Below are 13,137 nucleotides of genomic sequence, written 5' to 3'. Positions count from 1 at the left end.
TCACAAGGGAGCTTGCTTACTTTTGTCATTTTTGTGTTTCTGGAGATTGGGAATTTTGTGAGAATAAAGAATGGGCTGAAGAATGGCAACAAAGATCATTGACACCCATAGATGCAAATGATTCACATGAAAGAACTGATGAAGATAAGGATCAGATGTTTGCATCAAATGACTATGATCACATTTCAGATCTTATACAACAAGGTAAAATTGCTTTTGAAAATCGATTTGATTTATTAAATAGTACATATATATGAAATCTTACAGTGTATATTTTTATTTTTATTTCTCATTAAATATTAAAATAAAATTATTTAGTGCACAGGACATGTCTATGTTGTTGTTGCACCAGAGGACAATGAAGAGGGGACAGAGTATTGGTTGGCTCGATGTGTAGAGCCAAAACATAAGCTAACCACTCCTCGAGTAGATGATGGTGGTTATGACTATCCAACAGGATCTGTGGTTGTTGTTGGCACCTGGCTACACAAATATCTAACAAGAAAGAATGGATTGCCCACATTTGAAGATTATGAATTAGAGAAGAAGATTATACGTTACTCGCATTTGGTAGTGGCAACTAATATAAAATTAGATAGATATCGTGGCAGACCTTCTAATAAACAATTATGGACTCTCTCTATGGAAGAGCACGAGACAATTATAGATGCTTTACAAAAGAGAGAGAATGCAGATGGTATAACAGAATGAATATCAAGTAAGTTATAATTTGAACCCTTAATCCACCTCCCTTTTAAAAGTCGTGATGTATATTTTATATAATATTTTAAATCATGCATCATAATTATAAAATCTAATCTAGTAATTTTGTTTCAGGTCTACCACAAGTAGAAGGCATCAATGAAAACCAAGTTATTTGTGCATACTTTATGTTTCATTTTGAATAATTACAAGTAAGTTAAATTTTTGTACCCTTAAGACAAATCCCTTTGAAGAGTCGTGATGTATGCTTTATGTTGTATTTTAAATTCAATGCATCCTCATTATAAAAACTAATCATATGTATTTATTTATTTTTCCAACTCTCTTAGAGTAGACTTGGCCTCAATGACTACTATTGTTTGTGCATACTTTATGTTGTAATTTGAGAGATAAAAATCCTTATTATTATAATTTAAATAGACTTTTTTTTGTATTTTAGATAGGTCTGCTTGATTACACTTTGTGTAATATACATAAATGAGAGACTATTGGTCAAATTTATGAATGAGATAATTATGTTTTAATCAAGTTCTATTCAATATATTTATTTTTATACTTTTCTCTTATCATCATTATTATTGTAATGGTAATTATATATTTTGTGTATCTACGATTATTAATACTTTTTAATTTAGTTTGAAATATGTTATAATTATAAGATATGTTTTGATGTTTTGGTCTTATCATCATTGTTAGTTCATGATGTACACCTTTAGTTTATCTAATCGTGAGCTATTTAAATAAAATTCCATAAATAAAATTCCAAGTCCACCTAATCCATATAAAGTTATTTAAGCACAAGTTCCATAAATAAAATTTCAAGTCCACATAATCCATATAATATCTAATCCATATATATATTTAGATGGTAACATGATGAACTCCACATAATATCTAATGTACATAAAATATATAAAGTATGCACAAAATATATATGATCTAATCCTATTATGCAACTATCCATATATATAAAGTATGTGCATGTCCAAGACAATATATACAATGTTAAAAAATAATTACACATGTAAACAAATGTGTAAAGTCCATAAAAAAGTACATATCATATAAAATAGTACATGTACATCATATCAGAGCCAAATAAACAGTAAAATATAAGTGCTATCATCAATAACATCTCGTGGTCTCTCTCCCCTGGACGTGGACTAGATCCACCCATCTCATGTTGTACAAGGAGAAAATAATATTAAAATACTTGAAATTAACCATTAAAAGATAATCATTTATCAAATACAGTTGGAATTCATAAGTTGAGTTATAAACTTACCATATGTGTGTGCACATCAACTCCAGCAACTTGTTCTACATGTACTATGTGCTCGATAGTTGTGTCATCATGTATACAAGATAAGAAACAAGATATAACGAACATGAGCACATACACATGTTTATTTTTTTATTAAATAAAAAATGAACATTTATAATTTGATTTTAAAATAATCATATAATTAAATATCGTACATAAGGTTGCTCATCTCCTCTAGCAGTATCTTCTCTAGCAGTATCAATGCCAAATGTACTGCTAGCTAAGTCTTGTACAAGGTCAAATTCAAAGTGTCCAATTAAATCTTAAATTAAGAGTCAAAATAAGGTCAAATTAAGTATTACATATTAAGACCTCAAAGGATGTGGATGTGCATTCAAATTGGCTCTAATAAAAATGATGAGGATAACCTATCCTAATATACTTAGTGTCCACCTGCAAACATGCATTTAATGAAATCATATTTATTGAACATATATATGTGTATTAAATAATTTCAAGTTAAGTTACAATGTTGTAAGAGTTCATATTTAATTTATGAATTTTAAGATACATACAATAGATGGTGTCACAGTTGTCACACCCTTTTATCGATGTGATGTAGAGGGTTCCTCGTGACCTAAAGCCCGGAGAAAGAAGCATTCAATGTATCAACATGAAAATGGTGTCACAGTTGTCACACCCTCTTATCGATGTGATGTAGAGGGTTCCTCGTGACCTGAAGCCTGGAGAAAGAAGCATTCAATGTATCAACATGAAAATTTATATAGTATATGATGATAACATATTAACTTAAAAAGCTAGTACAATGTCTAGATAGAAATTGATACTATACCCCATAAGGTGTGCCAAGTTGTGTAGGAGTAGATGCAATATTGACTCTAACATTTGGTGTAGTCCTTATCTACATAAATCAAATTTATTTAATGAAGTGTTAGATTGTAGAAAAAAAAAGACATGCGCTTAATTTATACCTATATTTAATGAAGTATTTAAAGATTGACATGTACAGGTATATATATCTATACCTGCTCAAGATGATCATCAGAGAAAAGAAAATCCATATATGATGTCATCATACTATCATCTATTGCATCATGCTCAGCTGCAACTGAAGCAGATCCTAGATCAGCAGTAGGACCTACACACATCTAATGACAACTCGAACACATATGTGGCATCCATCGAGGAGAGGATGCCATGCGAGCAGCTTGCTCACTTAGGTTACCTATGAGGGAAGTCAAAGCATCTAATGTTGAAATGAATGATGTATTCTACACATCTGCAGGAATCGACGGAGCAACAAGTGGAACTATGGGTGGATCTGGTAGGGGATTATTACACTGTGCCCCTAGTCTATGTTGTGGCATTCCACGACCAACACCCTGGAATAACTTAATATTAAAATAATTTGTTTTTTGGTGCATTACAAACTCATAGTATAATTTCTTCAAAAAATATAAAGGGACCTCATAATTACGATGTGGTGGATAATAAAAAACCATCCACCATCTATCCCAAAAGTGTTTAGCCATTTCTGGATGCTCACACCACCTAATTGAAATTCTTTTTTGGCTAGGTTGCATTGATTCTCTTGTTTTTGGGTTAGTAAAATATGGACATAAATGAGCTTCGGTTATTTTGAGACCAGTGATTTGCCTATAAGTTAAACCATCGGCATAAAAATCATGCAACTCTTGTCGCCGTCTATGAAATTGATCTAATTGAGAATCAACAAATCTAACTGACTCGAAAATAATTTGCATTGATTTTGCAAACTCTAGAAGATGGGGTGGCGTGATTAGCTCATTTTGGATAGCAGTAATATTTTGTCCAATCACTTGTAGTTTTTCATTAATTTGTTCTCTTAAACAAATTTCATCCAATCTGGTGGTGGTGGTGGTGGTGGTGGTGGTGGTGGTGGAGGTGGAGGTGGAGGTGGAGGTGGAGGAGGAGGGGGTTGCGGTGGGGGATTTTCACCTAATAATCATCTATGTCAAAGACATCCATGATAACAAAGAGCTCATGCATTTATAAAGATATAGATGAATTATATACAACTCTATGTCAAAGAAGAATCTATTTTAGTTTTAAAAAAACATTTATAAATAGTAACATTTCTATGTTATTGAATGAGATACACATGAAATATAATATAATATTGAACTTAAAAAATATATAAATGTACATACTATTGAATCTTTAAATATAAAATTTACGCACAAAACTTAATAGAAACTTTCAATGAAAATTCATAAATCTATTATATATTCAATTTAATGCATTCATTTCTTGTAAAATGCATCAACTATTAAAATCAATATAAAATATTTCATACATGAACTTGTAAAAAAAGTAAAATAATATCAACATATATAAAGTAATTTATATAATAAATAGTTAAGTCACAGTTCTGGTAAACATGTTACATTAGTACTTTGTGTTGGAATAGTACTAATATTTTAGATGGTAACCTCTCTAAGTGGTCATTTACTAAGTAAACATGTCGAATTAGTACTTCAGCGTTGGAGATGAATTAGATGATGAAGTTGGCAATTCAAGAAAATCATGTCATGTCATGGCTTAATAGATCCTATTATGGACCAATTATGCCATGATGGCATAATAGGTGAACTATTATGCAATGTTAAATAGTAACATTTCTACATTATTGAATGAGATACACATGAAATATAATATAATATTGAACTTAAAAAAATATACATGTACATACTATTGAATCTTTAAATATAAAATTTGCGCACAAAACTTAATAAAAACTTTCAATGAAACTTCATAAATCTATTATATATTCAATTTAATGCATTCATTTCTTGTAAAATGCATCAACTATTCAAATCAATATAAAATATTCCATACATGAACTTGTAAAAAAAGTAAAATAAGATCAACATATATAAAGTAATTTATATAATAAATAATTAAGTCACAGTTCTAGTAAACATGTTACATTAGTACTTTGTGTTGGAATAGTACTAATATATTATATGGTAACCTCTCTAAGTGGTCATTTACTAAGTAAACATGTCGAATTAGTACTTCAATGTTGGAGATGAATTAGATGATGAAGTTGGCAATTCGAGAAAATCATGTCATGTCATGGCTTAATAGGTCCTATTATGGACCAATTATGCCATGATGGCATAATAGGTGGACTATTATGCAATGTTAAATAGTAACATTTCTACGTTATTGAATGAGATACACATGAAATATAATATAATATTGAACTTAAAAAATATATACATTTGCATACTATTGAATCTTTAAATATAAAATTTGTGTACAAAACTTAATAAAAACTTTCAATGAAACTTCATAAATCTATTATATATTCAATTTAATGCATTCATTTCTTGTAAAATGCATCAACTATTAAAATCAATATAAAATATTCCATACATGAACTTGTAAAAAAATTAAAATAAGATCAACATATATAAAGTAATTTATATAATAAATAATTAAGTCACAGTTCTGGTAAACATGTTACATTAGTACTTTGTGTTGGAATAGTAATAATATATTAGATGGTAACATCTCTAAGTGGTCATTTACTAAGTAAACATGTTGAATTAGTACTTTAGTGTTGGACATGAATTAGATGATGAAGTCGGCAATTTGAGAAAATCATATTTTATGTCGTCATGGCATAATAGGTCCTATTATGCCATGACATGATATAATAGGTCCTATTATGCCACAGACATGGCATAATAGGTCCATAATTGGTCCTATCACACTAAGTAAACATGTTGAATTAGTACTTCAGTGTTGGAGATGAATTAGATGATGAAGTTGGCAATTCAAGAAAATCATGCCATGTCATGGCTTAATAGGTCCTATTATGCCATGACATGATATAATAAGACCAACTATGGACCTATTATGCAATGTCATGGCATAATAGGACCTATTATGTCGTCATGGCATAATAGGTCCTATTATGCCATGACATGATATAATAGGTCCTATTATGCCATGGCATGGCATAATAGGTCCATAATTGGTCCTATCATACTAAGTAAACATGTTGAATGAGTACTTCAGTGTTGGAGATGAATTAGATGATGAAGTTGGCAATTCGAGAAAATCATGTCATGCCATGGCTTAATAGGTCCTATTATGGACCTGTTATGCCATGATGGCATAATAGGTGGACTATTATGCAATGTCATGGCATAATAGGACTTATTATGTCGTCATGGCATAATAGGTCCTATTATGCCATGACATGATATAATAGGACCAACTATGGACCTATTATGCAATTTCATGGCATAATAGGACTTATTATGTTGTCATGGCATAATAGGTCATATTATGTAATGACATGATATAACAGGTCCTATTATGCCATGACATGGAATAATAGATCCATAATTGGTCTGACCATACTAAGTAAACATGTCGAATTAGCACTTCAGTGTTGGAGATGAATTAGATGATGAAGTTGGCAATTCGAGAAAATCATGTCATGTCGTGGCTTAATAGGTCTTATTATGGACCTATCATAATAGGTGAACTATAATGCAATGTCATGGGATAATAGGACTTATTATGTCATCATGGCATAACAAGTCCTATTATGTCACGACATGATATAATAGGACCAACCATGGACCTATTATGCAATGTCATGGCATAATAGGACATATCATGGCATAATGTGTCCTATTATGCCATGACATAGCATAATGTGTCTATAATTGGTCCTTTTATACCATGACATGGCATAATAGGACCATAATAGGACCTTTATGTCATGACATGGCATAAACCTAAGCCTAAACTTTGATATCTAAAATTGGAAGAGTAATGTTAATTACTTTTAAGGTTATACTAATAGTGGTAACTTTTGTAATGCCTAATGAGGATTAAGAACAATTTTGGTACATATGTTCAATTTAAGGAATTGGAATGGTAGCTTGCTAGAAGTGGTTAAATTTTTTTGTTTATTGGTTGAAAGGCCCAATACCTTAAAAAATAATTCCTAGAAACATTTAATGGTCCTATTGTGCCATTTCATGGAATAATAGGACCTATTATGCCATGATGGCATAATAGGTCCTATCATGCCATGTCATGGTATGATAGGACCAACTATGGACCTATTATGCCATGTCATGGCATAATAGGACACATTATGTCAACCAACTATGGACCTATTATGCCATGTCATGGCATAATAGGACACATTATGTCATGACATAATGTGTCCTATTATGCCATGACATGGCATAATAGGTCCAGAGTTGGTCCTATCATACCATGACATGGCATAATAGGACCTACTATATTCCTATTATGCCATGACATGCCTTAATATGACATGATGGCATAATATGTCCTATTAATGTCATGACATGACATAATAGGTCCATAATTGGTCCTATTATGTCATGTCATGGAATAATAGGAAAATAGTTATCAAATCTATAATAATTTGATTATGTCAATTGCTAATTCTTAATGAATATTTCATTTTGGTTTTGGTTTTGATATATCCATTTAGTTTCGGTTTGGTTTGGATTTGGTTTTGATTTCCATTTAGTTTCGGTTTTGTTTTGGTTTTCGTTTTGATTTCCATTTAGTTTCGATTTGGTTTTGGTTTTCGTTTTGATTTCCATTTAGTTTCGGTTTTGTTTCGATTTGGTTTTGGTTTTGATGTTTTTGAGATATCTTGTATCTTGTAAATTTGATATTTTATTTTGTTAACTATCTAGATTTGGTTTTGATTTGTAATTTTGTTGATTAGGCTTAATTGTTGAAGAATATTTCAGATCAAAATTAAGAATTTAAAAATGTAAAAATAAATTTATTTATACTTTAAAAAAAAACTAAAAAAATACCAAAAAAATCTAAATAATACTCAAAAAATAGGAAAAATATACAAGAAAACTACAAAATGTGAAAATAGATGATTGAATGTGTACCTGGGATAGTGGTGGAGGCTTGAAATGGAATCCACGGTATGGGGTCCCATTTTTGATCTCCCGTTCTCACTTCCAGGGTGAAAATGACAAAATTCACCCAGAAAAAGGGTAAAATACGATTTAGAAACTTAGAACAAAATGGGGGCCTGCTTATTTTCGCTTCAAGCCCTCGTTACCTTTTGGCTCGGGGACCCGAAGCATACACGGGCCCCCATTTTTAAGAGTGTGTTTTCCAACGCACAGACTTCCACGAATTTGTGACTCATTACCTTGCACTTGCCCTAAGGTTTGATTAAGTCCTCTTTAGCCATTTAATTGAATAAATCTTATTTATTTAATTAAAACCCCCTTTTTCCCTTTTAATTAAATTTACATTTGATTAAAATCCCTTTGCATTTAAATAAATCATTATTTATTTGTGAATAATCCCCCCACTTGCAAAATCCTACAAATGCAAGTTGCGCCCCTTTTGGCTAAAATAAATCATTTTTCCCTCCACTTGCATTTTCCTACATTTTCCATTAGCATGCTAGCCTAATTCCTCTAATCATGTCACATCCCTAAATTTGGGGGAGTCACTTCCCCAAATTTGGGGAAAGTCTTCAAAATGTGTTGAAGGTTTTACCTTCTTCAACAAGTTAACTTGTTGAGTCTTCCAAACTTGTAAGGTTATATAACTTTCAACAAGTTAACCTCCAAAGTATTCAAAGAGCATTCAATGCACCTTACAAGACATCACCCTAGCCCATGATGGTTATCTCTCTAGCCATCCTTCAACTTTGCACAAGAGTTTACCTCTTGGACAATAGCATGCTCCCTTGGATAATAGCATTATCCAATGATGTCATCTCTTGAGGTTATCCCTAATGCTTACTTAGCATCTAATGCTTTCTTAGCATCCTCTCAAGCCATCTCAAGGTGACATTTGTCAACTTGGGATTGGATTGAATCCCCCTCATGGATTGATTAGTTTCAATCCTATCCCCTGTTGAGATTGTTCAATCTCAACCATCCATTTCTCTATTTTATCTATAAATAGAGTCCATTTCTTCAATCTAAGGATCCATCCATCATCTTGTGCATCAAAATTATAGTCATTTTGTAGGTTATCAAGGAGCTCAATTTGTCATCTTCAAGTACTTAGATCATCTAAGTTGCATGCTAGTTTAGCTTTCATCATGTTGATAGTATCATGCTAATCCCATTTTCATGCTAGCTTAATTCATAGCCATTGTATATCAATTGCATAGCAATCTCCATGTTAGTTTAATTAGCACACCTAAGCTTTCAATTTGGAATCAATATTACTCTCATATCTTGCATTCCATCTTGCATTTCATCTTTTCATATCATTTGATCATCTAGCTAGGATCTCAGTTGCATTCATTTTGATCTTGGCATATCCTTCAATCTCGTTCTTTAGGTTGACATCTAAAACATCAAGTGCTTTTCCAAGTGAGAGCCACCTTGAATCTTGAAGATCCTTGGAGATAGAAGAACAGGAGACGCGCTTGGGGTTCTTGATTTTGAAGCTAACTTAGTTTAGTTTTTATTTTGATTTCTAACTCTAACATAATGTTTCATGTGTGTGTTTGATGTTGTTTTAGTCTCTCTTGTAGGTACCCCTAATTTGATCAAATTTTTAATATTTTTGTAGAGGTCCGACCTAGATTTTACAGAGAATCTTTTAGCGCATACAAATCTCGTTCTAGTGCATTTGTGGTATGAAGTAGCGCATACATCAATTGTTTTAGTGCATATGTGAAGTGTTTTAGCACATATGTGGACTATTTTAGTGCATATGTGACCAAAAAAAAAAAATGCATTGTTTTAGTGCATATGTGAAGTGTTTTAGTGCATATGTGAATTGTTTTAGCACATATGCACTTTTTTTTAGCGCACATGTGACAAAAAAAAATTAGAAAAATTGTAACACAATTCAAAATTCTAGGTTTGTCGAGCCCACCTTGGATTTTTCATTTTTACTAACAGGTTTCTTGTAGGATTATAACAAGTGGTTTGCAGGGTTAAAGGAGGAGTTAATTAGTTCTTTTTGCTTACTTTCTTAAGTTAGCCTAAAAGGACTCATCTTTTTTATTTTTGCAAGATAAAAAGGACATCTTATTTTGGTGCTTAAAAGGAACATCACACTTCAATTTTTGAGCTTAAAAAGAACCACACTTGCAAAGGATAAAAATAACCACAAACTCAAATTTCTCATTTTTGCAAGTTAGGATCTCACACTTTATTTGGGCTCTAGAAAGAACAACAATCTTTCATTTTCTTGCAAAGGTAAAATTCACAGTCAATCTTTATTTGCAAGTTAAAAAGAACAATCAACTTGTCCCTTTTGCAAAATGATTTACTTTATTGCAATGATTTTCATTTCGTTGACCATGATTTCACTTTCCTAGTTAGAAAACAATTGCTATGTGGGACTAAAATAAACACCATGTTTGATTGGAGCAACATCTCCAATTAGGACCTAGATAATCATTTCTTTGAAAGGGTAAAAAGAATATTGTATGCGTTGTCTTGAGTGGTAGGTATATGCTCTCCCCTTAATTGGGTGACCAAAAAGCCAAACCCATTCTTTTCATGCTTTATTTACTTTCAGGCAATTAAAACCTTTAGAGGGCCTTCCTTCTTGAATGCCTTGAGGGGGCTAGTGATAAGGGTACGACCCAAGTGGACAATGGCTAAAGCTAAGTTTACCAACTCACTATAATCAAATGTGGAGATTGATAAAAATCCCCTCCAAAAGAAGTGTGTATTTGATAGCCTTACCCTAGTATCCTTGAGATGTGAAAAGCCTTTGTTCTAAAGGTTGGGAAGCCTCTTATTTGAGTTTATCATTTGTCGCGCCGAACAAAACCTTTACTACGAACCATAGAAGTAGAAACTTTGAGATGAAACAATTGCCATAAATTGGCAATATCATAGTGCAAGGGTGGGGAAGAATCCGCCCCCAAGATCACTCACCATACATCTCCCAAGATAAGTACTCAATTGAGGAGAAATTCTCTTTGGGTTAAATTCTAGAAAAAGGCAAAAAAATAGGTGCCCTCTAGGGGGTGACACGACTGTTTGAGCTGAAGGAGTATGGAGTTGTGGGCTATGATATTGTCGATGACCCTTGAATAAAGAGTCTACTTGGTGTGTCTTATTTGTATCCAAACCAGTGAAAACATCGGGGATTTGAACACATCCTCAAAGAACATGAAAACATCGGAGATTTGAACACATCCTCAAAGAACATACACTAAATGTTTAGCATTAGGATGACCGTTGTCTTCATGTGTGGTATGTATTCTTGTCATAAATGATCAAACATCTTGCAAAGTATCAATCAACAAATCAAAAAAAAAAAAAGTTCAAACAAAGGAATCATAGAGTGGAGAAGTTTACAAATCCAACAAAGCACCTTTTGAGGTGGTTATTAACTTTTCAACTATCTTTAGGAAAAACTTTCATCCAACAAGATTAGGGGAGTATCAAACCAAGTGATCAAGAGTTTATCATCCAACTATCTCAACGACAACAATACCTAGCTAGGTATTCAAGTTAGTCAAATCAATTTTCCATATTGGGAGACTTTATCCATATCATTTGACGTTCTTTGTCATAGGGGACTATTGAACAAACCCTCTATTCGACTTAGTAAGCTTGAGTATCTGAAATGAAGTATCCATCAATTCAACAACATCAACCTATCCAAACTGAAACTTTGATCACTCGTGTGACCATCCCTTGTTGCTTGAAAAAGGAGAAGCTTATTCAAAGGAAATGAGTCCTATCCTAAATCATGAAGATCAAGGTATCATGGCTCTCCAATATAATCCCATTTTTTATCAAGATCCCACCTATCAAGAATCTTATGATGATTCTCTAAGATTTTAGTATTTCATCCATGATGATCCCCTTTTATCTCAAGAGTAGAGTCCCATTCAACATCCACCTCCTGAGTAGGAGCATAATATCCCTTCCATCTCCTTCACTAATCTAATTCAAAATCAAGAGAAAAGTACAAACTCAAATGATCCTACTCCAAGTCAAGATCAAGATCAAGAAATCCTTTCATCCTCCAAATCCATTTTAGGTCCTTTCATTCCAAAGTCAAACTCTTCATCCACCAAATCTATTTTAGGTCCTTTCATTCCAAAGTCAAACTCTCCATCCCTTCCATCCATCTTGGGTCCTTACCTCCCTCCATCCACCAATCCATCACCTCAAATGATCCATAAGAAAGATCAACAAAGGCACACATCTTTGAACTTCTTTCAACCATCTATCTAAACTTTTTTCCAAAACTATTCTTCCATCATTTCCTTTATCTATTTTGGGTCCTTATGTCCCAAAATTCAATTTTCCTCCATCTCGTCATCACTTCTCGAGTTGTGTACCAAAACTCATCTTGAATACATTTCCATATATCATTGCACAAATCTTCAAACATTCTATCTATTATCCAACACCTCTTTTCTATCCTTCCATCACTTTCATTCAATCTTTTGCATAAATTCATCATCTGTGAAATAGGCATTTGTGTCATTTTGTCACATGATTGTGTTGGGAAAAATGGTGTCTCAACCTTGCATTTATGCGAGGTTACTATTTATAGTAAGTTTTTATTTGACCACGAAATGGTGCGAAACTCTCCCTGAAGCTTCTGGTTGGCTAGATAAGCATTTCGGTAAAGTTGCGTCGCAAGGTCACAGCTAGTTTTGAAGATATTAAATTTTTCGTCTTGGAGGGGTGCAATAAAATGTTTAAACTTAATTTTGGGGACTTTATAGGCTCCGAAACGCCCTAAAAAGTTTCCGTAACCGGTGAAGCGGGTTACGAGGTGATAGAGCACTTCGCGAGCTTTCCGGCGCTTCAAACGGTTCGTCAATCGGACACCCGGTTCTCAAGTTATGGCCTCCGGAAGTTTGTACTCCTGAAATAGGAAAAATAATTTGTATCGAATACATAAATGAGCTGTAAAAGGGAGCGACATGTGTTGATGTGTGCTTTAACATGTCATAGGGCATCTAGAAGGGAGATAAGGTCGGCTACACCTTATTGGGTGGTTTTAGCCCATGGTTTTGTAATACCGTTTGACGGTTTCTTGTATTGTATCTCCTATTTATGAGGTGTGTGAGATAGAGGTTGTATGTAAGAGTCTTATGGCTA

The sequence above is a fragment of the Cryptomeria japonica genome, chromosome 7 (assembly GCF_030272615.1).
Source record: "Cryptomeria japonica chromosome 7, Sugi_1.0, whole genome shotgun sequence".
NCBI classification, from domain to species: domain Eukaryota; kingdom Viridiplantae; phylum Streptophyta; class Pinopsida; order Cupressales; family Cupressaceae; genus Cryptomeria; species Cryptomeria japonica.
Note: the sequence above shows the minus strand (reverse complement) of the source record.